The 26,980-nt window shown below is 44.1% G+C and overlaps 1 protein-coding gene across 3 annotated transcripts in view; it reads left to right on the top strand.

The window, feature by feature from the left end:
• Window positions 1-26,980, top strand: part of grid1b (glutamate receptor, ionotropic, delta 1b) — a 463,781-nt gene that overhangs the window by 325,115 nt on the left and 111,686 nt on the right. The window lies entirely within an intron of this gene.

The raw sequence follows: 26,980 nt of genomic DNA, 5'->3' as shown, positions 1-26,980 counted from the left end.
AGCCTGAGTATGGATCCCTGCATGCACATGACAGTCTGCAAATTAATTGTACATATGCATTCATGCAATGTGTGCAGAACTGGAAGAACATTATTCCGACTAATGAGTGTTCACACATTGTTCCGAGGTGTTTAGACTTCGTGCTAACCAGTTACACCAGGTAAATACCTTAAATTAGCTACTTTTGTCTTGGTGACGTACTTGTAGCATTTCGTTCAAGTGATAACAGATACGTACTCTTTTATCAGAATCTGGCAGCAGCATTTTTGAATTAACTAGTCCGGAAAGGTTGTGTTTTGAGTTCACTAGTCGAAACAGGGTGTGACGAATGCATGAATGACAATGTGTAGGTTCTTGGGAGACAGTTAGAATGGATCTTATGTCGAGATTCCTGCTGCTAGAGGTGATGCTGGTGGTGAATCAATACATTTGTGCTGAGATGGGATTATGTCGGCTCAGATTTGTTTGGAATCGGTTGAAGGAAATTGTTCGACAGCCAGATTTGGACCTGATTTCGGCATGTCCTGAGTGAGATGAACTGGCTCTCACTGGCAGGATCAAAAGAGAAATAAAGCTGCGTGTCATCTGCGTAAAAAATCAAAACTGATGTTGCGTCTGAGGATTATGAGAAAGATTTGCATTTTGAATTAACTGAAGTCTGGAAGTGTCGTGTCTGCTTAAGCATGACTAGAGTGAGCTGCAGGAGTCTAGACAGGATGTGATGAATGCATGAACGACAGTTTCCAGGTTCTTGGAAGACGGAAAGAACTGGATCTTTGAGATTTTGTATAACTACGCCTAAACATGACTGGACAGTAGATTAATCTTTAAGGAGGTCACCAAGATAAAAGGAGGGGTCCAATGACTGACCCCTGAGGTACACCACAACACAAAGGTTCTGAGGAAGATTTCCAAAATCCTGAGCTACTGTATCAAAGGCAGCAGTGAGATCTTAATCTTAATATCATAATTATGGTTTAAACTGAACAGAGCAATGGAGAAGAAGAAGTGAGTGTGTAAAGGCAATGGTTGGCTGTATGAAGGGAGTAAGTGAGTGTGTAAACAGGGAAGTTGATTGATTGGCTGAAGATTTATTCAGAGTGTGAAAAGGGAACAAGTGAGTGTGTGTTGGGCCAAACACTGAGTGTGTAGCAGAGACAAATGAGTGTGTGAAAAGATCAAGTGAGTTTATGAAAAATCTGTCGCTGTGTTTGTTCTGGCTTTCTGTCCATCCACCGAACACAAACTGGATCAGTGATCATTTGTAAGGCTGTGGTGTGTGTGTGCGTGTGCACGAGTGAGTGTGTGCACCCAGGTGTAAGTGGCCACCTGGAGTGACAGATGGAGCTGGTCGGTCCACACACACACACACACATGCAGTACAGAAGCTTGTCCAAGTGGATGCCGAGTTTTTGCTCAATATTTATTACCTGTTTCATTTTTCACCACGACTCCTGTCCATCGGTCACACTGATGAATGTGTGAGTTCACGAGTTTCACTGAATGCTTTTAATTATTTACAGGTTGTGTGTCCCAGATAAACAAGAAGAGACTCTTGTAGTAACATAGGGCTTGAGAAAAATGTGTGAGCAATTGTTACTGTACATCACAGGTTGCTTTACAACAATAACACAAACATTTAGTGTCTTCTGGGTTTTAGACCCTTTAAACCAGGTAAAGTGCACCGTGGGTAGTTCAAGGTTGCACAGAAATATGAGCATTTGCAACAAAAAAAAGTTCTAATGCTCAAAATCTGGTCAGCCACTGAGAGAACACAAAATGGTTGACATTGATTATCAATACGTTTGAACGTCTTTCATTGCTGGTTTCAAAGGAATAAATTAAGAAGAAGCAACATTTAAGATCAGCTGATGCCACATTTTATACATTAGTTGGCCGTGTCAACCTGCAGAGCATCAAATAAAATGACTGTGTGTGTGTGTGTGTGTGTGTGTGTGTGTGTGTGTGTGTGTGTGTGTGTGAGAGAGAGGGAATAAGTTTTCCCTGCATGACGACAGCAGCAGACAAAAAGCTTCATGTGCACAGGGACTCATATTCCTGGCTAGTTGTGTGTGTGCGCGTGTGTGTGAGAGAGGTCAGAGGTCGCCTGGCACAGCGAATGTGAGTCACACACACTAACACAAGGCATCTAAATAAGTTATAAGATGTACACACACACACACACACACACACACACACTCTGCCTGCCTCATCCATCCCAGAGTACCTTCTAACAAAATCTCTACCTGCCAGGAGAGTGTGTGTGTGTGTGTGTCTGTCTGTGTGTGCATGTGTGTGTTTCTGGCTTCTCCTTTCTGTTCAGACTGCCTGTCAAGCTGCGTTGCCATGACAGCAGGTTAAGTATTAATGTCTCTCTCTCTCTCTCGCTCTTCATCACACTTCCAAGAACAGACTCAGTTGTTCCTATATCTTAATTACTACACACACAGACACACACACACACACACACACGTAGGTGTGCAGATGTTTACACATGTTCCAGCAAACTGTCATGTGTCCTCACAACACACATGCGACAGCTGAGAGGAAGGCGTGACGTGTACGAAGCTCTGTTTTTCTGTTTTGTTCTGTTTATACACACTCAGCCGAAAGTTAAAGGTCACGTCTCTGTTTTTTTAAAAAAGCTTGATAAGAATAGATTCATAATAAAAATGAAATAAAATTAATGAAGTTCATTTGCCAGCCGGCATTTATCAGCACGAAACAGAAGAAGAAAAAGAGTAAACACACACATCGGTTATAATTACAAATTGTATCTGATATCAGACATTTCTGCCTCCAGCTACAGTCTCCACGTTTCATTTAATTTGTGCATCTTCTTCCTTTTCTCAGGTGTCTCACATGCTGTAGCAGTTAATCATTAAACTTCATTAAGTCTTGCAGTAACAGATGTTGCACTTGCAGCCTGGATGGTCAGAAAGATGGTTCACAGCTTGTCAATCAGCACATTTACAACATCTCATTTTAACTGCAACAACACCTGCAGTTTTCTACATGCATGCATATTTCAGTTCTATATCTCAAGTACACCGGCCACATGTCAGGCCAGAAGTCACTCTGTGTTATTTCTGCCACGTTAACAATCTCCGCTGTGTTTCTCTCAGCGGTCAGTCGCTGCCTTGTGTTTTCAAAAAGACGGCAGGTGGTGGAGTGTTCAACAGCTTCCTGTACATTAACCTGTGTGTGGTGAGGTGAATGAGTCGCCACAGGTACAGCGGTAGACTTGGTCATAAATCAAAGTATAGGATGAACTTGAAATGTGCCTTGATGATGGCGCTGCATGAAATGTTCAGGTTATTAGAGTTCGTCCACCGGGGACCATAAACATCTGCATCGAGTTTCATGTCAATCCATCCAACAGATGTTAAAATACATCAGGGGTGAATCATACTCGATCAATCCTGCTGTTGTGATACGATATGATACGATACGTTAAGGTACGATACGGCATGATACAATAATACAATAAGATAAGGTACGATACTGTACAATACAATGTGAAAAGGTACGATACGGTATGATACAATAAGATGATATGTGAGGTACAATACTAAACGATAAGTTACGACATGATAATACGATAACATACGATACTGTAGAACCTTAGAAATCCCAGAAAGCAATTCTTGTGCCAGAAATCACTCAAAATTACAGCAACATAAGAGTAAAGAATGAAAACACAGAGTAACAATAAGAAAAGTGTGTTTTTTGTATTGAGGTGTGAGTGTGCATCTATTTTCCTTCATATCTGTACTTGTTTGTGTGTGTGTGTGTGTGTGTGTGTGTGTGTGTGTTTGCTCGTCTCAGGTGTTTCAGTCTAATAGTGTTAATGTGTGACTGCACTCGTCTTTAAAAGAGTGGGAGGCTTTGGCATGGAAACAAATGGCCTCTATTTGTGTGTGTGTGTGTGTGTGTGTGTGTGTGTGTGTGTGTGTGTGTGTGTGTGTGTGTGTGTGTGTGTGTGTGTGTGTGTGTGTGTGTGTGTGTGTGTGTGTGTGTGTGTGTGTGTTGACGCTGAGACATTCATTAGCACCCGGACATGACGGCGTAGGAGGGTGACACCGAGCTGAATGGAAGTTGCACTCTTCAATAATGTCATGGAAACGTGTTAAAAGCTTTGGCAAGTTTTTACCGGCACACACACACACACACACACACACAGTCATGATAACAAAACACACTGGCTGCCTATGAATCTTGTTGCCAGGACTTATTGTTGCTTCCTGTTGCATCTTGTTTTTGTTCATCCTGTTCACAGGCGGTGGAGGAACCGGCTCATCTCAGACTGTGCCGTTAGTTTCACAGCGATTTCTGGTCTACTGGTGAAAAAATCAGGAGTAGTCTTTCCACATGATCAAACTATTAACACACTGACTTACAATCATTGTGTGTGATCCTGTAACTATATTACAGTCAGAGTTTTGTGTTTGAATCAATCAGCAGTCAGTCTCGCTTCTCTTTATCACAAAGCCTCTGCAGGACGGAGGGAGGTTTCTGAGTTAGTTTGCTTTCAGCAGCCGCGATAACGTTGATCCTAATATTCTGATTATAATCTGTTTAAAAGCCCAAACACAATAAAAATGCTCCATATAAACACCTCAATCAGAATACAGAATATAAAATGTAATTTCCATCAGTTGCAGAGGGTCACAATAAAAAACTGTCCCATGTAAATAATATAAACCTGATTACTAAAGCCATAGTAGAGTAATTTACACAGATCATGGTGGACATTTGTCTCATTATCAGTGGAAAATGCAGTATTTTAAGATAGCTGCTTATCTTTAGTTTGTTAGTTATTATGAAGATTTATCAAGATTTCACCAGAAAATCGTTCAAATGCAACATTTTCTTTTGTTGCTAACGTGGTTGCTATGGACTCTGTCACTGAAACAGGGTCGTCTCCACGTTCCAATCATTTTCTTTATGTTATGTAATAATTGAGCATTTATGTTATCTGTGTTATGTTTGATAATGTTTTTAAATAAAGAAAAAAAACAGATTTAGAGCTTTAATTAGCTTCAAAGACTTCCTGGACTCTCCCACTGATGACGTATTTCTTCTCCTTTGATTTTACAACATGTGAGCACGTTGCTACCAAGTAAAAGTGTCCTCGCTTGTTCAACAAGATGAAATGTTGATGTCACGGCCGTCAGTTTTCATTGTTTCTGCTTCAATTCTGAAAAATAAACTTAATTATTTTTGTGTCAGTTTTGGAAGGCAGGAGCCTAAAATTACCCATGATTCTCAACCACTGTTACCAATCCAGTTCTGAGTACAGTAAATACTGTAAAAGCAAAATACTGCATTTAACTAATGTGCGTACACGTATGTGAGTAATAGCTGTTTATACAACATTAATACTGTACGTTTTAATAACAACAGTGAGCAACGTCAGTCGACTGTTCTGTCGACTGTAAACAAACAGAAATGGTGCAAAGGAATAAAAATGTCCTGAGTTAAAGTGGATCACTTCATATACGTGCAGTGGGAGGTTGTGTGCAGTACGTACATGTGTACACATCTATTTACAGTAGAGCTGCAGGCTGTGGAGATGAATCCATCAGTGGATCAGAGTCGGTTCCTGTGAAGGGGAGCAGGTTTACAGTGGGTGTCTTTGTTGGATGAGGAGCTGCAGATAACTGGAGCTTTTCTTGACTTGATTCATGTTTGTCTTCAGTCTCTAGTTTACAATAACTAGATTAATGTCAGAGCTTTTAAATCTAAAGCTGAACGTATTCCCTCTCCTTGTTTCTGTCCCTGGTCGTTATTTTCAGTCCGTGTAATTGTTGTTACAGTCAGTTTGTCTGTTTGTGTTATTCTTAGTTTCCATGCCTGTATGATTCATTATTTTTATCTATTTTAATCAAGTGTTAGTGTTAGCACATACATGCTACATCGGCTCAACATCACATATACGTTGGTTGTTAGGTTGCGACGCGTTAAGAGTTGCTCTGCTATTAAATCCTCTGTTGTATCAGTTGTATCTATAAGAGATGTAACAAAGTCGACATGTATCATCGAGATTTGCCGACGTCCTGATTTTCCCGGCTTCAGGTCACAATTCTCCTGTTTTTCTCCACATTTCTGTCAGTTTTTCACACTTTTTGCAGCAGGTAGTCGGCTGTTGGTCGTCCTCGTTGAGTGAAGGTGGACAGAGAAATGGAGACGAGACAGAATATTTAAATCACTTTCAGACAGTTTTGAATGTAAAGTTGATCATGGGGTCACACAGCGTCGGTCACCATCGATGGTGAACAGTGTAACGACTAAATCTCTCAAGAATGAATGAAAAGCGACAAATGTGACTTTACACCAGACGTTAATGCTCGAAGGGGTAAATTATTCTGCATTAAAACTAAAATCAAAGTTATTTGACATAGAAATAGTAGCAGGTACAGCATCGTCCCCGTCACACACAGGATCAATAAATCAGGAGCACCAGCGGCGAACACTGACCGATCATTTCAGTTCTGGTCGTCTGCATTTGTCATCACATGCACACACAACTATACTGTAAATCCTTTGTGTGTAACATGCAACATTACAGCATTTAACATGAATGTTAGCATGCTAGTTAATATGCAAATGTTAGCATGCTACACCGGAACATTAGCATTCAGCTCAAAGCACAGTAAGACCGACTACAGCCGGCTGATGACGTCTGGACCGATCCTGATCATGTTAACCCTGAAACACAGAGGAGAATGACATGAACCTCCCTCTGGCGCCACCTTCAGGACAAATCTGACACGTTCAGCCTGAGTTTTTAATTCTCTGAACAATATTTCAGTGTGTCACGGCCTCACAGAGCCGCTGAGGTGGCTTCTAGACTTTCACTCTTTTTTCTGTCGCTGCGTGAATCACAGTCAGCTGTCAGTCGACTGTGTGAATCATTATCAAGTGTGTGTGTGTGTGTGTGTGTGTGTGTGTGTGTGTGTGTGTGTGTGTGTCTGTGTGTGTGTGTTTGTTTGTCCAAGCAGGGAAATTACCAGCAGCCACACACACACACACACAGACACACACACACTAACAGTTACAGAGAGCGAGTGGGGTTTCTTCAGTTGAAGTTGTCATGTTGTTGTGTGTGTTTGTGTGCGACAGTTTTAACGTGTCAGTTATCAGGGTTCAGCCGCTCTGCCTCCTTCCTTCCTTCCTTCCTTCCTTCCTTCCTTCCTTCCTTCTGTCCTTCCTCCTTCGCTCTCACCTTCACTTTCCATTTTTGCCTTTTTTCCTCCCCCATCTCTTTTCCTCCTTCTCCTCTGCTCTTCCTTGTCACCCTCGTCCTTCGCTTCCTTTCTTTTCATCCCCACATCTCCAAACTACAATCTGTCTCCTCTCCTCTCTTTCTCTCTCCTTTTTGGTCTCATCCTGTTTAAATCTTAAATCTATATTTTCCTCCCGTACTTACTTTCCTCCTCCCTCATCCTTCTCTTCTTCTAATTTACTTCTGCCTTATCTTTCCTTTATATCATCCCCTCTTTTCTCCTCTCCTGCCCTCTTCTTTCCTTCATCTTTCGATCCCTTTCTCCTTTCCTATCCGTCTTTATCCTCCTTTTCTCTCCCTCTCATCTCTGTTCTTTTGTGAGAGAGATTATTAATCACGGGAGGAGTGAAGTTTAGATTGGGAGGCGGGACGAAGCCGCTCGGTAGCCGGCGGAGACAGATTGACTGACAGGATCCTATCAGACTGGTGAGCAGTGATGAGTGACACCTACACAGAGTGTGTGTGTGTGTGTGTGTGTGTGTGTGTGTGTGTGTGTGTGTGTGTGTGTGTGTGTGTGTGTGTGTGTGTGTGTGTGTGTGTGTGTGTGTGATGGAGATGGAGACATGAGGTGAGAGAACGGTTTGTGTTTGTGTTTATTGAGGTCATTTTCAATTTGCTGTCGGAGGTTTTTCAGCCGGCGGACATGTAAGACACACACACACACACACACACACACTCACCCAGTTAAAGGAATAGTCCGTGTTTTACCACCTGCTGAGTCTCGGTTGTCGGCGCTGCCGGGCCGGATCGTACATACGTCCCAACATACAGATTTCACCGCGGTGCTGTGAGAAGTGAGTCACCAGCTGATGTCACACACAAACATCGGTTTGAGAGGAAGCTTAAAGTTAAAACCCTCAAAACCTTCTGAGTGCATTAAATCTACATATTGCTTTGGGTCATGACTGATCTTAGGAACATTGTCACGTGATATCTGCAATGAAAGACTCTTGTAGACTCGACTGATTATGGATCAGCTCTCCGCTCTATTAGTCCAACGTTTACATTGAGCCACAGAGCTGATGGACGACTGAAGAAGAAGGTTTGTTCGTGTTCTTCTGCCTAACTTCAGTTCTCATATTTTCCCCCCATCGTCTCGGCTCTCTCCTCTGCCGGGTCTTCATGGTTCGGGTCAGAGCCGCTGTAAATCACCTCCATACTGACCTCACACTGACCTCCGTCTGCCGTCCAGCTGTGGTCACTGGGAGGCTGCAGTGAGGGCAGACACACTCGTAGCTACAGCCAGCAGTGAGTATAGTGAGCAGCAGTTAGTGGTTATGCTGCCCCCTGTGCTTTTGGAGCGCTCTCTTTAACTTTATTTATTTTTCGACAAAGTCACGCTTCTTATTAATCCTTCATTATTGGTAATGTCTCCATCGTTCTCTCTGAGACGTTTGGCTCTGCTTCATCTTAATTGACGTCTCTCTGAAACCTTTTCCCAGCTCACCTCCAGCTTCAGTTTGACCCGTGTGGTCACAGTCAGATAGAACAGGAAGTGTGTTTTTAAGAAACTCAGAGCGATAAATCTGTCGTGAACGTGACCTGGATGTGAAAAGTAAAACCCATCTGTCGGGCTTGTAAATTCTTCGGATTAAAGAGCCGTTAAAGACAAGGTTGCAGTTCCCGCGTGGCTTCATCGTACTTTTTCCACCGTGTTTCTTAATCATTGTTAATCACTGGGATTTGTCTCCCATCGAGTTAGTCCTTGTGGGCCCGCGAGAAGGACGGCCTCGCTAATGAAGCGAGGGAGAGGCGGGAGGAGAGGAAGAGGAGGAGGAGGAGGAGAGGACAAAAGAGCAAAAGAAAAGAGCCTCTCAGCCTCGACAGGAAACAAACCGACAAACATGGAGAGCGAAGAAAGGAACAAAATGAAAAACATGACAACTGTGTGTTCGACTGTTTGACAGAGCGAGAAAATGAGACGAGAAACAAATAAGAGTTGATCTGAAGCTCGACGAGGACGACGAGGGAGAGCATCGTTTGTAAAAGACCTTCATAAATAATCAGAAGTGGCGTGTCTGTGTTTGACTGTTACAGGTATTTCATATTTAAACAAGCTCCGTCTCAAACGACCAGGATTAAATCCGTCCTGCTCACAGTCAGCTGAACACCTCGACGCTGCTCGTCTTTCATTTTGACTGAAAACCTGCGGCAACTCCTGAATATCCGATCGTTTGCACATCTAAACACACGTTCCTACATACAGAGCTTCTTCAGTGACGCGTCAACAGCCACTCGTTAATCCACGCAGACATTTTGTCTTCATCAAACTCAACAGTGTTCAGTTTTCATAGTGTTTCAGGAGTTCGGACGCTGCTGAGTCACGTAACGTAGCCAGAATTCAACCTTCTGCAAAGGAGGAGCGGCCAACGCGACAACGCCCTTCCTCTGGAAACGTGACGCTGCGCTACGCTACGAATGTAATTAACGGTGATCTGGCACCGTTGAAAGCATGTTACCGAGGTGACGCACAGAAGAAGTGATGACTGCGTTGGTGGAGGATGTTCAAAATGGAGGAATGTTGAAAGATTTAAGAGTTTTAGCGAAAAACTTTCTTTAACGAGAGACGTGACAGGATTTACACCTCAGAGGAAGCGCAGATGGAAGGCTGATGTCGTGGACTTTAATGTCGTTACGTCTTTCTGTTCTCGCTGATCTTCAGTTTGTTTGAAAAGGAAAACAGGGAACAGTGTTTTCTGCTCTTACCTCCACGAGCATGCTGTGAATAAAAATATAACGCTCTCTCTTTGGTCTGTAATCTTTTCAAGACAAAAACATTAGAAAAGCTGATGTAGTTTGAGGAGGAGCGGGAGGTGAAGGCTTAATATAATTAAATTCATGAATTAGAGAGGTTGTGATACGGTCCAGAGTCTGTATTTAAACCCATGTTGAAATTTAAGTCGGTGGGATTTCTTCAGCTGGAGTATTAATCTGAAAATCATCCAGTGTGGAGTCAGGAGGTCTTCACGTTGTTTCCCTGAGCTGTTTCCTTTCACACGTCTTTATTCTCTCTGCTGTCGACGGACCAACTCGCCCCGCAGGCCCGAGTAAAGCTTCACGGTTTCTAGTGAAGGAAACATGGCGAGAGGGCAGAGAGTGAAATGTTACGATGGAAAAAAGCGAGCTGTCATCGTCCACGCAGGATCATAATTGATCTCACCCGCAGCACCTCGCTGCTATAATTGGAGCACTTAGTGTAAAATGCTGTGGCCTCTATCTAATTGCCTGGAAGTGGGCGGAGGTGGAGAATACTTGACAAGCATTAGCGCTGATTGGAGATCAGCGGCGGAGACGTTGCCTTTGGCTGGTCGGGTCGCCGCCTGCTTACAAACTCAGATAATAGAGCAGAAGGTGACCTCCGTCAGGCGGGACACACTCAGCGGTGACATTTTTCATGAGGGGGTTTTATTTAAAACGCCACTCAGACGAGTGGAAGAGGTGATTCACAGAAGGACACGTGTAGAGCGAAGGTGTTTATTCAGCCATCAGGACGACAGCGATCCACTTCAAGTGACACTTAACTGAAAATAAAGGTGCGATCAGCTGGAAGGCAGCAGGATTTCTTCTTGCAGTTTTCTGTTTCTAATCTCCAGAATCATCTCTTCCAAAAGTAACAACCTGTCTGCCAAAAAACTGCTGAGACGGCGGCCTGGCTGCCCGTGTTCACGGCTGGCGGCCGTTGTAAGGGCATCCGTGTGACTATCTACCCTTTGGCAGCAATATGAGATGGATGAGCGATGGATAGGAGATGGGCTGACGTGTCGTTTGTCACAGAGGGAGAGGCGGCGGCGGCGGCGGCGGTGGAGGGCGGCGGGCGTGGAGGGGCCGCTGTCATTTGTTTGGCTGGCGGACAGCACGGCTGATAAAGCAGCAGTCTGACAGGGCTAATCTGATATCAGGCCGGAGAGCCGAGGAAACACAGCGCAGCGCCCGGGGCGAGTGACGTACAGGAGAGATATCAAATCATCTCTCAGTGCGTGAAGTGTAAACACGCACCTGTGCAGCAGAGAGGCCGGACACCAGAGGAACTGTGGGAACTGGGCCAGGGATGACGAGGCGGAGCTGGAGAGAGGGGATCGGGCTGCGCAGGCGCTACAGGTGGGGTGATGTCAACCTCACCTGCACCGGCCTGTGATTCTCACATATGTAAGTCAGGACAGCTGCAGTGACGACCTATCATTCACATCCCGACCTCGTGTTTTAACAGAATCTGAGAGCTTCTTGTGATTTGTTTTAATATTCAGTTTGAAATGTGACTTTTGTGTGAAAATGGAGGAAGTCTAACCGCCCACTCAGACATGACAGCATCAAACTAAGAAGTGCAGGAGCACCGTACCAGCACCGGCTGTATCCGTGCATTACTTTGTTACGGTTCTGTATCGGCTCTGGCCGAATGAAACAAAAAATTGTTAATGATTGAATAATCATGCAGCTGCTTCCTGCTTCCCTTTGATTTCCAACATCCCCCCGCTGTGACCTCCGCTCCACCAGAGAATGATAATCGATGAAGAAATAAAGAGAGATCTAATTCATGAAATTAACATTAGCTCAGTTGAGGAGCGGCGCTGAGCGCTGCGGTGTGTTTGAACAGAGTTATAGGAGCGTTATGTCTTTATTTGATTATCCAGTCCATCCAGAGATTATTCACACCGTCGATGGAAACGTGCTGCGATTCACTTTTTTTTTTTGTGATTTCACTTTTTCTGGGCAAAAGTTGAACACAAACCCAGTGAGAGCTTCAGACTGCACGGTTCACAGGCCGGAGCACACAAACATGCACACTGAGTTTCTATATAACAAGACCCTCTGGAAAATGTTCCCATCTCATACTTTTCTCTCTTATTGTTTTCTCTCTCTGTTGTTTTCTTCATATTTTCCGGGCAGAGGGCTGCAGACATCCATCTCTGTCTCCTCCTCATCTCTCTCGCTCTCTCTCTCTCCTTTCGCATGCTGCACTGTTTTTAGCCCTCGCCCGCCCGCTCTGTGGCTCACACTGTTATTCTCACTCCTCGCTCGCCCACTCCGCCTCTCTCGCGCTCTCTCACACACACACACACACACACACTCTTTGCTTTGTCATAATACATCTATCTTGTTACTCAGGAGTGCACACACACACACACACACTCACACACACACACACACACACACACACACACACGTGTACAGTAATGTTTGTGTTTGCAGAGAGGAGCTGAGTGATGCTGCACAGAACATATGTACAGTTATTAATATAGAAACATACACAAACACCTGGTGCATCTTTTGAATCTGTGTCAGGGTCCGCCACTCCTCGTCCAGCTGTAGTCCTGCACTCTGTAGGCTCCAGACACGGTCCGCCCGTCGAGTGCAACAGCTTGATCCGAGGTGTTGTGGTGGAGACAGGTCTTTGTAAAGACGTGGTGGAGACGGGTCTCTGTAAAGACGTGGTGGAGACGGGTCTCTGTAAAGACGTGGTGGAGACGGGTCTCTGTAAAGATGTGGTGGAGGCAGGTCTCTGTAAAGACGTAGTGGAGACAGGTGTCTGTAAAGACGTGGTGGAGGCAGGTCTCTGTAAAGATGTGGTGGAGGCAGGTCTCTGTAAAGACGTAGTGGAGACAGGTGTCTGTAAAGACGTGGTGGAGGCAGGTCTCTGTAAAGACGTGGTGGAGACAGGTGTGTGTAAAGACGTGGTGGAGACAGGTGTCTGTAAAGACGTGGTGGAGGCAGGTCTCTGTAAAGACGTGGTGGAGACAGGTGTGTGTAAAGACGGGGTGGAGACAGGTCTCTGTAAAGACGTTATGGAGACGGGTCTCTGTAGATAGTGGAGACGGATCTGTGTAAAGACGTGTTGGAGACAGGTCTCTGTAAAGACGTGGTGGAGACGGGTCTCTGTAAAGACGTGGTGGAGACAGGTCTCTGTAAAGACTTGTCTACAAAACAAACTACAAAGTTTCAAATATCTGTGGTTGATTAAACTGTTTTGAGGACGTGCGACTCCTGCGGACTGAAAATGGCCGTCAGGACGAGTAAAAGGTCATTCAGTCAAATTATTATAGAATACAAGAGAAACAAAGTAAAGTAATTAGAATAAAAATACATCATGAAGAGTTTTCCTTCGCTCTAACATCCTGTAATTGAAGTCGTTCACTTGCAGCGTTTTTCTCCCTCTTTTCAGATTCACTCTAATAGATGGGTGAAGACAAAAAGACGGGACATTAGAGAGGGAGTCTGGACAATCTCAAGTGCTTTCATCAACAAAAGCATCAATTTCAAACAACAACTTTTATTTTAACTTTTTCTTTCCATCTCAACTCAGGAGCATGGAGGCCTAAATACCAATAAAAGAGAAGGTAAATTAAAGTATTTAATGTTTGGGACGATTAGAGCACCATTATGTGTGATGCGTGATCTTTAGCACAACAATTCATGTCTTTTCGGACGATCAGAAAGTAAAACAGGAGGCAAAGAATCGGCTATGCCCAAAGAAAAAGTCAATTTTCCTCTTACAGAAAGATGGAGGATCATCTTCCAGAGAAATCGACAACAAGTATCTCTGAGCGCTGTGGCTCTCACAATCAGAAGGCATTTAGAAAATGGGGTTGAACTGTGATCGATAATAGTCTGGCAGACATAGATCAACAACAAACTGAGAGCAGACGATGACTTTGGATGTGTGAGCTGATGATGGCTGAGTGCTGAAGACGCCAGGAGCGAGCTGAATGCGAGGCGACATCACAGAGTCGGCACTTCAGGACCGAGAGGACTTAAAAATACAAAAAAACGGGCTGCAGACGGAAAACAGGAAGTCTGGCTAATGCATTTACTCTATCAACCGTTCTTTGATCTTCTAGACACATTATGCAAATAATAAAGAGCCGGAGCATTCAGCGGCCCACGTCACATCAAATAAATGAGTGTAAAGTCACATTTATTTATTTATTTGGATCCCCATTAGCCACTGCCGAGGTAGACGGCTCTTCCTCGTCCCGCGGTCCAGATGATGTTTATCTGCTCGATTTCCATTCGTGTCACGCCGACAGTCAACTGATGGTGTCGAACACAAAACTTTAGTGTCACTACAAGTTACAAACAGTGTAAATGAGGAAACCTGAACCACACGGTGGCAGACAACAAAATGTTGGAGGAGAGTGAGGAGAGAGAAGGAGAATGACGAGTAATTGACAAGAAACTAAAGGTGTCAGTTACCTGTGTCCACAAAGGGTTTTTTTATGAGCACCAGCTCCTTTTTTAAAATTATTCCCAATGAGGAGCTTCTGCAGCAGCAGGCGGCCGCCCAGAGAAAAGGTGCAGCGCCCAGCGTCCTTCTGAGCGCTCCACCTTTTTTGTGCGACCGCTCCGAGCGTTTCCAGTTGAAAATCTCTCGATGGTGACGTCACCGTGGCTCTTTTTCACATCCTCCTCGCTCTGATGTCCCAATGTCAAATAAAAAAAACAGACAGATAGAACGAAACATTATGTGGACACGAGCCCTCAGACAATCACAACCCTTTGTTACGGCGGCCCTGAGAGGCAAGTAAAGACGAAAATATCTGGTGATCTATCTTTAAAGCCTGATCTGTTTTGTTTTTTTGCTCCGGTGGTTTAAGAACAGGCAAAGAAAGTTTTTTCCACAGACAGATTGTTCTGAAGTTGCAATTGTTTTTTTCATCTCTGGAAAAAACATCCTACGTTACCAAAAAAGTTTCCATCTGTGAAAAGACATGAAATAAAAAGTTTTGCCAGTTACAAACTATGATTCCCATCATTGTTTTCCTCTTGAAAAAGTGTTTTTTCACCATTGAAAGAAATCACCCTTCAAACTTTCCTCTTGTTGGTGCAGATAAAAATATCTCACAAAAGTTTTGGCGGGGTCATTTTTTCAGAGTAATTTGTTTTTTATCTGTAAAGGCAGATTTTTGAATTAAATGATGTGAATTTTGTTTCACAGATGATAAAAAATGAACTGAGGAGAACAAGACTTTTGTTTCCGCCTCTTTTCACGGATGAAAAAAGTAACTCATAAAAATGATCCCTGGAGACTTTTTCCCTCGTCCTGTTTCACATATTAAAAAAAGAAATTTAAGAAACTTCTTCTTTCACCTGTTCTTAAGTCATAAACAGGCAAGAAAATAATTTCGATCACCAACATGTTTTTGTCATTTGTCTCTCAGGGGCCTCCGTACTTAAAGTAAACACATGAAAGAGTCAGCAGTGACCTGAATCCTGTGGCCTTAACAAGCTAGATTCTGTCGCCCAAACCGAACCACAGATGGACTCGGGATGATTAAACTGGTGAAAGTCCTGCACTTCCTCCATTAACCACCTCCCTGTGACTCTGATGGGGAACATAAATGCAGCTCAGGTGGCTCCGGTCAGGTGCAGACGGTGGTCAGTGTGGAGATGTGTGCGGCAGCCGAGCCTGTCGGGATGCAGAGCGAGCTCGCCGGAGGAAAACCTGATGACAGCAGCAGAAAACCTCCGGCAGCGACTCTCCACCTGACTCATCTCTCTCTCACCGTGTGACCAATCATCTCCTCTCTCATGCTTATCCTTTCATTTCTTCGCTCTGCCCTCCTCCCTCCATCTTTTCTAACCTCCATAGTGACAAATTGCAGTCACATTATTACATCTCAGAGTAATAACCAGACGCTGCCATCCAGAGAAACACAACATCGTTCTTCTATCAGCACAATGACACAAACGCACCGAAACATACATTGATGTTCCTGCAGATGTTTAAATAAACACCTGCTCTCAGTAAAACCATCGGCAGCACCTGAGGAGAGGTCGCTGTCTCGCTCTGCTGCAGGACAGAAACGATGTGTGGCGGCGGTGGCGGAGCAGATGGTGGAGGCAGTTCTTCAGATGAAAGATTGAGGTTGGATTTATGATGTTGACTCAGACCACAAAGTTTCTCAGGGTCTGTGGAGAGAGAGGAAGCTATTTCAGGACTCAAACACCGAGCCGCTGGTGACACAGCAGATTTCACAACTCTGCATCACAACGCTGTGATGTCACCGCTGCATCATGTAGGCCGATTCAAAATAGAGCAGAGTATTTATAATGCAGACGCTACATCTTTGTGCTTTAAGTTAAACTTTCTGCAAATGTGGAAGAAAATTTCTGCCAACAACATCTAATTATTTGACTTTATTTCTATTTAATCAGTTTGTTTCTTATACTGATATAAATCTGCTTCCAAAGGAGAAATTATTTCACAAGCTCGCTACCCATTATTTAGTTTACTATTGTTGTTGTTATTATTATTATTATTATTGATATTATTTACCACTGATTTGTTTTTGACACATCAATAAATGAATCCGGTCACGCCCTGCAGCTCTCGCTGGTCAGCACGAAGACGTGTTAGCGGTTAGTTTGCTTCATTCAACGTGTCTAATCCGTCTTTTTAGTCTAATAAATACATACATAATCAACTCTGTGTAATACCTCAATCATATAAACACTACTACAATACTGTCAAAATCTTACCTCTACTACCGGTGCTAAAGTTAGCTTGTTCCTTACTGCTGTTGCTGTGTGCTTTGTGCTAACGTTAGCGGCTGAAGGAGGCTGTGTTTTGGGGCTCAGAGGCTTTGTACTGTGAACGCAGCGCTGCCATCGCTAAACATGTCCAGCTGTCTCACGTCTCACTCACATGTAAGAAAACATCTTAATGAATGTCAAGCTAGCGTGTTAACATTTGGATATTTTGCTTTACTTTTCTCAGCTATTCTTCTGCCATTAGCTCGTTAATAGCTTAAGCAGTTTGTTAAGTTGTGATTTGGGGAAAAGTGCGCTAGCTGCCTGGCTAATTTATGTAAAATGCCATCAGCTTTACACTTATTATGAGCTGAACTTTTAGACTTTTGTTCAAAATACATGTTATTGTATTTGTTTTTTTCTTTTATGGCCAAAGCAGTAAAGGGAGGGCTGCAGCTTCTTCTTCTTGTCCCATCATTGCAGACTTTGATAGCAGCAGATATCATGTAGTAGCTCAAATAATCAATATCGTATTGTGGTGAAACACAGCAAACATGTCGATCAGAAGTTAACTGAAGAAAAGTAAAAGTAGCTGGGAGCTTTTAAGACTTTATGTCTGAAAGCTGTCTGGTCACATAAAGTGGCTAAATCTGTCGTTAATGTGCCCGACAGTGAGATTCAGGTGCTCTGCTTCTTCAGAGGAAGCTGCAGGCTGTGAAACTGGGCCTTTTAAAAATCAACTGTTGTGTTTTACAGAAAGAAAAGTTTAACACAAAGTGAGCAGTGTCGTCTCGCTGGAATAAAAGTCTCCATTAACGGCTCATCTGCAATAAAACATATAATCACTTTGGTCGTTGAAAGCTATAAAAGCTGTAACTTCACCAGCGATAAAAGAAGAAGAAGCCGAATGGAAAATAAGTTTGTTCTGGAGGCTTTGAGGACGCTCGGGTCCCCTCGGTGCTGCCTTCTTCCTCTTGATTTGGACCAGATATGACTTACCGCTTCCCGGGAGCGCTACGAGGTTAGCATGTCATCGTTCATTAAAACTGTACGTTTTAATGAAAAGCGCAGACCCTGAATGCACCTTGAGCGTCTGTTTATGGCTTCAGCAGGATCCTCAGAGGACTGAAGAGGATGTTGTTGTGGGGAAGTACCAACAGAGCCGAGGTGTTATTTGTTGTGTGGGTCCTCATTAGCTGACCTCTCAGTGCCTGGTCCCCCTGAGGACAACAAAAATACACATCTGTGTGGAGGGATGGAGGGTAAGGGCTGCCACGCTGCAGACAGGAGGCCACACATCTAATCCCTAATGAGCTACACTGCCACGCTGGGCTGCACCCAGAAGACAGAATCTGTTCTCCACCAAGGACCATCGAGGTCAACCAACTTCCCTCCGATTAAAGTCTGAAACAGCTGATCACACTGATTTTGTTGTCCTGTACGTCTTTATCCTTCGGTTTTTATGAAAGTTGAATTTCCGAGCCGCACAACACTCACAGCAGCTTCATAAAAGAATAACCCAGTAACCCGTCAGAACCACCGGCAGGGTGCAGAGACCGAGGTCACGCTGCCTGCAACCATCGCTCCGCTCAGTGGAGAGGAAGTGATCTGCACCAAATCCACAACTTAAAAAATCGGACACTTTAAAACTCAGTAAAGACACGGAGGACTTTAAACACGAGCATCTTTAAGAACGGGCCGACCCGTCCTATGATCCCAAACCTTCAGTGTTTTACAAGGTTGGGAATGAGACTCAAATATCATCTTTCTTTCATATTGGACCTTTAAGGTGCTGAAGACAGAAATGTCAAAGTTCGGGCAGATATGATCAAAACTGTGATAAACGCAGCGAGCTGTGAACCAATCCTTTAATGTACTGCTCCATCCCAGGACGGTCTGATCACCCATGTGTTAATGTATATAATCCTATCAGTAGAATATGTTGGACCGGTCCAAACACTCGGTGTAAGCTCTGAGCACTAGTAGGACTAAAATGAAGATGCAGCTCACCTGATGAACTCATTTCCAGCGCTGTGACACCTGACAGGTGGAACCTGAGAGGAGGGCGGTGCAGCTCCTAGTAGACTAGTGCTAACATGTTTTCTCATTCACTTCACATCCTCTCCACCACCCAGCCGGGCTGTTGGGGGCCGTGTTCTGCTCTCAGCGTACCGTACCGGAGACAAACACTGCCCTGCAGGCACAGCAGCTGCTCTCTGACAGGTAGCTGTTGTGACTGCGTGTGTCTCTTTGTTCACGGAGCCACGAGGGGATCGACACGCCGACTTTTAACCCATCAGCCCTGCATCTGTTTGTGCCATGTGAGGTCTGACACCAGCAGGCTGAACGGGACTTAATAAGGGGTTAAAGGTTCTGTTTGTTGTGGCTCATAATCAATAAATCACTGGGGGAGGAATTACCAGATCTATAATGGCCCACATGGTGAATTCAGTAAATCTCTGACTGTCTGTTTTTCACTGAAATGCTGTTTTCATCAGCTAATTAATTCCAGTTGCTTCAGTTTTGCTGTGAAGCTGCTGTCAACGAAACTCAACTTCCTGTCAGTACTTCATATTAAAAGTCAATCAGGACAGGAAAGAGCCACAACGCTGTTTATGCTCTGGTTAGTGTTCGGAAAACAAAATGTTTTGGCTTAAAGTACCTGTTTTGGTCGATCATGGATGGAGACGGTCCGACTTTCCATGAAAAATAGCCAAAAAATTGATGTGAGACGACCTGCAGACGGCTGCTCGGCAGCCTTGTTAGCTCTAATAATGCTAACAATGCTACTTTATACTCAACCCAATCGCCAGAATAAATGTTGGCAAAGCATGTTTCTGCAGACTAACAGACGAGTTGATTTGTCCTCATTAAACTTCACTTAACGGATCTGCAGCCTTAATATCTCTGTCATGACGTCTCACTGAACTCGCTTGCTGTCCGCTGAGTCGAGTCGTTTGATGACGGTGCAGCACTTTTGTCGATCCCTCGTCCTGACGGGGTCAAAGGTCAGACTCAGCACTGTGCTCCAGATGCAGACACAGATGTGCTGACGTGCTGAAGGACGTCTCAGCAGGTGGATGCTTGATTCGGTTTGCTCAGCTCCGTCCTCTCCCCCGCTGCCACCGCACCGTCCTGTCGCCTCCCACGTGCAGCCGTACTGTACTCAGCGGCGGTCGCTGTGTTAATTAGAGCGTCCTACTTTCTGCTGAACTCCTGCTGCACTGTAGCGTGCAGGAAGAGCTCCCCAAAACATACAAACAGCCAGAGGTTCAGTTATTAATGATTAAATGCAATTACACCCGGTGGCCTTTGTAGTGGCTGCATATTTACATGAAACGAGACAAAAACTCTTAAGACCAATTATTTTAAACTCTCTCAGATTAAGTCAGTAATAATGTATAAACACACTGTGGCCTTTTGCTGCTGAATCACTATGAAACCAGAGGACGGAGTAATAAATCGCTCCGAGGTGAGTTGAGCGCTGGAGGTCGAGCTCGGCCGCGGGGCTCGGCCGCGGGGCTCCAGCACGGCGGCGCTGCTCCGGTGTGTCGGGACATGCTGACGCGGCCAACTGGATCTTATCGAACACGGATCACAGCGGCAGAGGATGAGCTGACAGCTCTCTGCTTTGAGCGAAAGTTTGGACGTTTTCTGGCACTCGATGAAAAACAGCACACTGAGATAAGAGGTGAGAAGAAGGAGAAAAGATACGTGTGCTGGAATAAACGGCAGGATTTGCTCTGTGAGGAGCAGAGGGCTGTGATAACACCTCCGTCTTTGTTCACTTTGTTCCTCCGTCGCTCACTCTTTCCCACTTCCCCACAAAGGAGACGAGGCCTCTCACGATGTTCGTCGTCGCCTCTGTTGAAAGAGAGACGACTGTTCAAAAGGCCCGTTTATTTATCTGTTGGTAGTCAGATATGCCGCCACAAATCTGCCAGCGGCTCGTGTAAACAGGCACAATGACAAGCCTTTGGAGAGCAGGTAAACCGCAGGCTTTTTAGAGCTGTGACATCGCTGTTTGAATACTGAAGCACCTCACGCTCCCCGGGGAGCGCAGCAACTTTCTGCTCCAGATCGATGGAAAATGTGAAACCTCACTGTTTCATCCAAAATCCTTTAGGCATCTATTCTGCTTTAATACTGCACACTGTCCTCCAAACTGTTTGTCTTGCAGGATGCTGGAAACAGACTGTTAGTGAGGACAAAGACAGACCCGGTGCAGAATAACGGTCCGAGGTTCCTCCTCCGGAAAATCAGAGTTTTGAGACTTTGTTCGCTGCTTCAGATAATGAAATTAACTAAATATTCCAACAGCATCTTCATGTTGAATACTTTTGATTTTACTTTTAATTGTCAGGAAAAGATGCAAAATAATTCACCCCTCTGGCGTTAACTTACATAAATCTCTGGCATAAAATATTAATCAGTTTTCGTTCTTATATATTACTGGTAACACTTTTCTTCAGCTTTACTTCTGGTTTTGGGCTCTTTTGTAAGATTACAGTCTGAATTCTTGTCCCCACATATTATTATTAGTTCCTTATATAGACTATTTTTGTTTCAAACAACTGCTGAGGTGGAAAAACAGCCTGCACAAAGACAGAGTTGCATTAGATGACATATACTTTCCAGGTTTACAGCTTTAAAATCCATTTAAATTATACATTACCAGATTTGAAATCTCATTGGCTACATGGTGCGTCAATCATCCAGAGGTTGGCGTGTAAGTGAGTCAGGAGAGAGAAGATGGAACAAGGAGCAGGTCTCCAGTCTATGAAACCACTCGTTGGCTGTTGCAGGTCACAGGGCGGGCGTAGAACGAGTCGAACGAGGTCGGCAGCCATCTTAGATAACTCTACTGCAGTTCATTGGCAGTTTACTTCCAAATAATGGAGGTTAGACAGATAAAAGCATAAAAAATATTGCTATTCTGTTGTGATTTATGCAGTAATACTGAGTTCTGGGTTAAATGTTTTATTTAAATGGCTCTACTAGACATTTGGGAATCAGAGAAGGCAGTTTCGTTGTGTACCTTGAAATGTTTTGCATGAACAGGCTCACAGGGATCTGAGCTTTCTAAACGATGTACGGCACGACTACAAACAGCATTAGCTTATTCACTTAGCCGTGTTTGTATTATTTGGCGGACTAGCCGGCGAGCAGGGCCTCCTCCTGTCTGATCCACTGACTCGTTGTTGTCTCAACACGAGTTGGACAGATGGTGTGACGGCCCACACAGTCAGTCAGTCTCCCTTCAAAGACATTCATGCTGCTGCTCTGAGTTGTACACATGAAAAGAGAGGAGTAGTTACGTGAAGGCTGAAATTCTTCAACTCTCAGATACTTTTAAAACCATCTGGCCGATCGTTTGTGAACTGGTTGTGAGTGTTTGATTGTGTATCTGGGAGAGTTACTTTTAAAGGCTCAATTTGAGGCACTCTGACCTCTGAAGAGTGGATCGTTGGTCACGTGGTGGCAGGTGGATGTACATGGAGGGAGACGGTTCCCCCCGTCTGCTGTCGGCATCGGTTGAAGCCTTCGTACAACTTTGATCAGCTGTTCAAAGGCGGCCAATGTCCTCTGCATTTTACCGATGTCAGTGGGGAATCCTGTGAACTCCTATTGTGAGACACCTAACATTGTCCATGACAAAATAAAAAAGGTCTTTTAGATGCCTGAGTGACTTCTCTGCACTTTTCTACTCGGCTGGACAGACTTCAGAAAGCCTTTCTGCAGTGAACTTGTGTGGAACAAAATAAAACTGTTTGGATGAAGTTGGTGGGATTTGTCCTCGGCACAGAAAGTTGGTGATGCATGAAATATGATACACAACTGGCAGAGGCAGTACTGTGCCTCTGTGTGTGTGTGTGTCTGGAGAGAGATGTGAATTTCCACTTTTTTTCTGAATCATCTGCTTTGTAAAGTGCAAAGACCCATAAATCCTGTCATCGTCCCTGCATGTAGGTTTAACAATCCGGTACGTGCCCTTCGGCGGCATCATCAAGGTGAGATGCCAAACTTCAGTTATGAAATACTTCAGCTCATCCGGAACAAAATCACCAGGTCGCCCAGAAACAGGAAGCGAGCGTGGAGCTAACAGGACGGCTGCAGGGTCAGAAATTAATGGAGGCTCGGGGCAGAAATAACCAGAAAAGATCATAAAATGACCATGAAACAAAAAAAAAGATAATTAGGAGGACAGATTTCTCATTTCACCGCGTTCATATATTATTCATTGAGTTGTCTCATATGAATGTGACTTCTGTCCCCTCTGGGCCACCTTAGGTCATTTCAGAGACTGATGGCGGAGTCGTTTTGCAGAGAAAAATACTGACCAGCACGAAACGCTGCAGCAAAATGCATAAATGTTAGATAGACTGCTGAAGGCCTTTTTTAATCTGCGTTGTCTGATCGAGTAATTTCCATGACCGTGGTTCAGTCTGTTTATCATGAGAGGTGATCGTATCACCAAGGACACTCCAGTGTCACGTTTAACAGGGGCAGAGTTTTCTACAGACCTGTTCAAACCATCACATCGCTTCGCGAGGTCACCGAGGCTTCATTAAGCGAGTTCAAGAGAAACAGTTTGAACGCTTTCCTCTCATCTTTCTCAAGAAAATGTCGGTGCTGAGCGCTGTGAACTCATTGAAGCTCCGGCTGATGAATGGACTTCACTGTTCCCAGTCTGCAGAAAACTGTTGAACAGTCCATCATGAAGAATTTAACAGCTGCGTTTAGGACACAAATACCACATGAATACTTCATCGCCTCGGAGGATGAAATTTGTCTTTAGCCTCACACGAGCTTTACAAAACTGTGGACGCGAGGACAGAAAAGAACAAGAAGGACACGACGAAGGACATTATTGAGCATGAAAAAAGCCCCTTTTCTAACCCAGTTGCCAGAATGAAATGTTTGCTATTTATGTTTCTGCAAACCACCGTGACATCTCTACAGTACATGACGTATCACGTTCACGTTGTGAGCACGAAACCACTGGACGTTTTCAATGAGACATCAGGACATTTTGCAGCTGTGTTTGTGGTGACAGAACCAGGACGCCCTCCTCAGTGGAAAAAGCAAGCAGGTCAAAACCACCCTAATATGCTGTTTTTGTTAGGCGGCGCCCTCTAGCTGCTTTATTAGGTATCACAGCTTGTAGTATAAAGAGCCACGAGGAAGCTGGTCAGGGATGGTGGACGGTTTTAACAAAGAGGACTTTTTTCAGGAGAATGCTGTTTGTGGCCAGTGATTCAGAGTCTCAGAAAATCACAGGAGATGTTCAGAGTCTGTTGCAAAAGAGTTTGTCGTGTGGACAGCAGCACCAACAAACCCGAGCAGGTCCCGGGTCCAGACTGAACTGGGGCTCTCAGGGCTCCTGGGTTAGGGTTAACCACGCCTATTTTCTAAAAACACTCTTACTAAGACGTGTTTGGAGATTTACAGTCTAGCCTGATCCCACCCGGTGTCTGACCCCATTATTTTCTGGGACGTTTCAGCGTGTATTGTTTTGTTGTAATGTTAGATTATAAACTAGGAAATAAGACCGATAACATAACAGGTCAGGCAGGTACGAAGGGCAAAGGATATGATTAACAGTACCATGGACCTATTCAGTCGTTTACGTGTGAGGATGTGATGTTTTCCTAAAGAAATATAAAATTCCCACATAAAGAAATGTAAAGTTACAGCATACACGTGGTTTGGCAATAAGGATGTATACGTGTGAAGTGTAAAGCCTTTTGAATTGGCTGTATTTTGAGTTTGCAGTCCACAAATAAATGTAATGTTGACCGATCGGTCAGGTGTGATCGTGGAGAAGAGAGAGAGGATGATGGAGTGAAGGAAGGGAAGGTGAAGCAGTGCTGGAGGAGGCAGATGGAGCTGAAGGTCGGACAGGAGACGCTCAGAGAGGGGCGAGCTGCAGGACACACAAGGAAAACACACGCATATACTTCATACTTCATTAGATTCAACAATAAACGGTACTTAATGCTGTGTGAGCGTGTAGAGAGCTTCATCCTGAGTCTGATTCTGGTGGGTTATTAAGTGATCAGAACCACACACACACACACACACACACACACAGGGCGCAGTGGGAGTCACACAGGTGGAGGCTTCAGCAGTGTGAAGGTTTCACTGCTGGTCTTTGTGGATCTTTGGGGGGTCTGACTGCCGACAGAAAAATCAATGACAGAGAGACGGAGTTAGGGAGGTGGAGGAGGAGGAGGAGGAGGAGGGGAAGCTGCTTCACTCTGCAGGGAGGTGGAGGGACGATGAAGGACGGAGGCAGTGGTGATGATGATGGTTAACGATGAAAATAAACTGAATGTCATTCGGTGAGAGCTGGAGGGAAGTGAAAAACAGACCGGTGTGTTTTTGTCTCATCCACACTGAGGGCGTCACCGGCTCACCTGAAGATGAAGCTTTTCAAAATGATTTCTTTAGCGGATAAACAAAAAAACACTGTGCACTTACAATGAGTATTCAGTATTTTAATTTTATGTAAATGTTAATTTAATATGTATTGCATTCAGTGAATAAATGTAATAGCTCAGTCTGAATAAATTAAATTAATGCAGATGTATATGAACACCGGGTGTGTTTAATTATTTATTACATATAAAGTCGAGGGGGACTTCGACATTATCATTAAATCATATACATAGAAGTAATGCATTTATTATTCCTGTAATAAATCACATGTTATGTTATTTAATTTATTCACATTGACTCAACTGTGACCTGTCACACTGAACTTATGTTATAGATGTAGATATTTGCTGCATGTGTTGGTCAGTCTGGTTGTTGTGGCAGTAAAGTTTCTGTTGCCTCTGACTCAAACTGCGACTGCTTATTATTTGTTTCCATGACAGAGCTGTTGTTGATTGACTCCTCAGTGCAGAACTAACTGTTCTTTTTTTTTTACTGCATATAGTTTTCGTTGTCTGACGACAAAAACATCCATCCATTCTTCCACTTATCCAGAAAACAGAGAAAAAAGTGAGTTTATTCAGTTTATCATCTAGATATTCTCAGACTGACGTGTCGTGTCTGATATTGATGATATTATCGGGTCCGCTCAGTAACTCCTCCGTTTCAGCACTGCGTTGTTGGACTTTTTTAAAACAGGAAAAATCATTGCTGCATAAAAGATCTGATATATTATTGCATAGATTCCTTGTCCTTGTCTAAAGCTGCTGCCTACATTACCCGCAATGCAACTTGACTGCTGAAAGTTGGTCAGAGATTCAGCTGTGTTATGCTGGTAGCAGCTAATGTAGCCGCGAGCTGATAATTTAGTCGTTGAGCAGTCGGATGTGAAGGGAGTGAAGTCAGAGAGTGAACGAACCAATCAAGTGGAAGTGATTGTGAACAAAAAAGACACATTGATCATAACCGCACAAAAACATTGTGTTCACTTCTCCGTACTGCAGTTGAAAAGGATCTCCCTGCAGTCTTTGTGAGATAATCGTATTAAATATTAGTCACAACCTTAAAATCATTTCACTGATTTTTTTTTATCCTGACAAAAGGAAGCTGTTAATCCTGACAGCAGCTTCACTCCCGACATACTCTGTCAATCCCTTTGTTGTGTTTGTGTCAGACCTGATCACATCTGGATTATTTTTTATAAACAGATGAAAATTTACACATTCATGTCCACACGCTCACAGCTGCTGCAGCCCTTGGTGTGTTTTTTGTGTGTAATCCACCGCTGCTCACCTGCAGAGTAATCGCTTTATACAGCAGCCGAATCCTTCAGTCGGAGAACACAGTCGGGGTGCGCTCTGCTCTTTCTCAATTACAGTTACTACATTTTCTATACAACAATAAATCACCTCCAGTTTGAGCAGCGGGAAAGATCATTTAGTTTCAATGTGTTCAGATATTTGTCTGAACCTGTGGCGCTTCACTCAGCAGCTCTGTCAACATGTCCTCTGCAAAAGTAGTGAAATGCACAGTTATCTGTCCTCTGATGGAGGACCGTCTGTATTTAACAGTCTGCTCCAGTTTATAGTTCTGTGATCTGTTGTTGCTCTTAATCTGCAACTTTTATCCATCCACGTCGTCTTATCAGAGCAGGTTTGAACCACGACTGTAGGCATGTAGTCGTCCAACAATTTACTGATAAACCGCAGGGCGACCTCCAGTAACATGTCGACATCATCACATCGTCCTGCAGCTTGGCCTCTGATTTGTCAGACCAGCGTCTGGTTT

Source organism: Pagrus pagrus (assembly GCF_965226575.1).
Source record: "Pagrus pagrus genome assembly, chromosome: 21".
Lineage (NCBI taxonomy): Eukaryota > Metazoa > Chordata > Actinopteri > Spariformes > Sparidae > Pagrus > Pagrus pagrus.
Note: the sequence above shows the minus strand (reverse complement) of the source record. Positions and strands in the feature narration are given on the sequence as shown.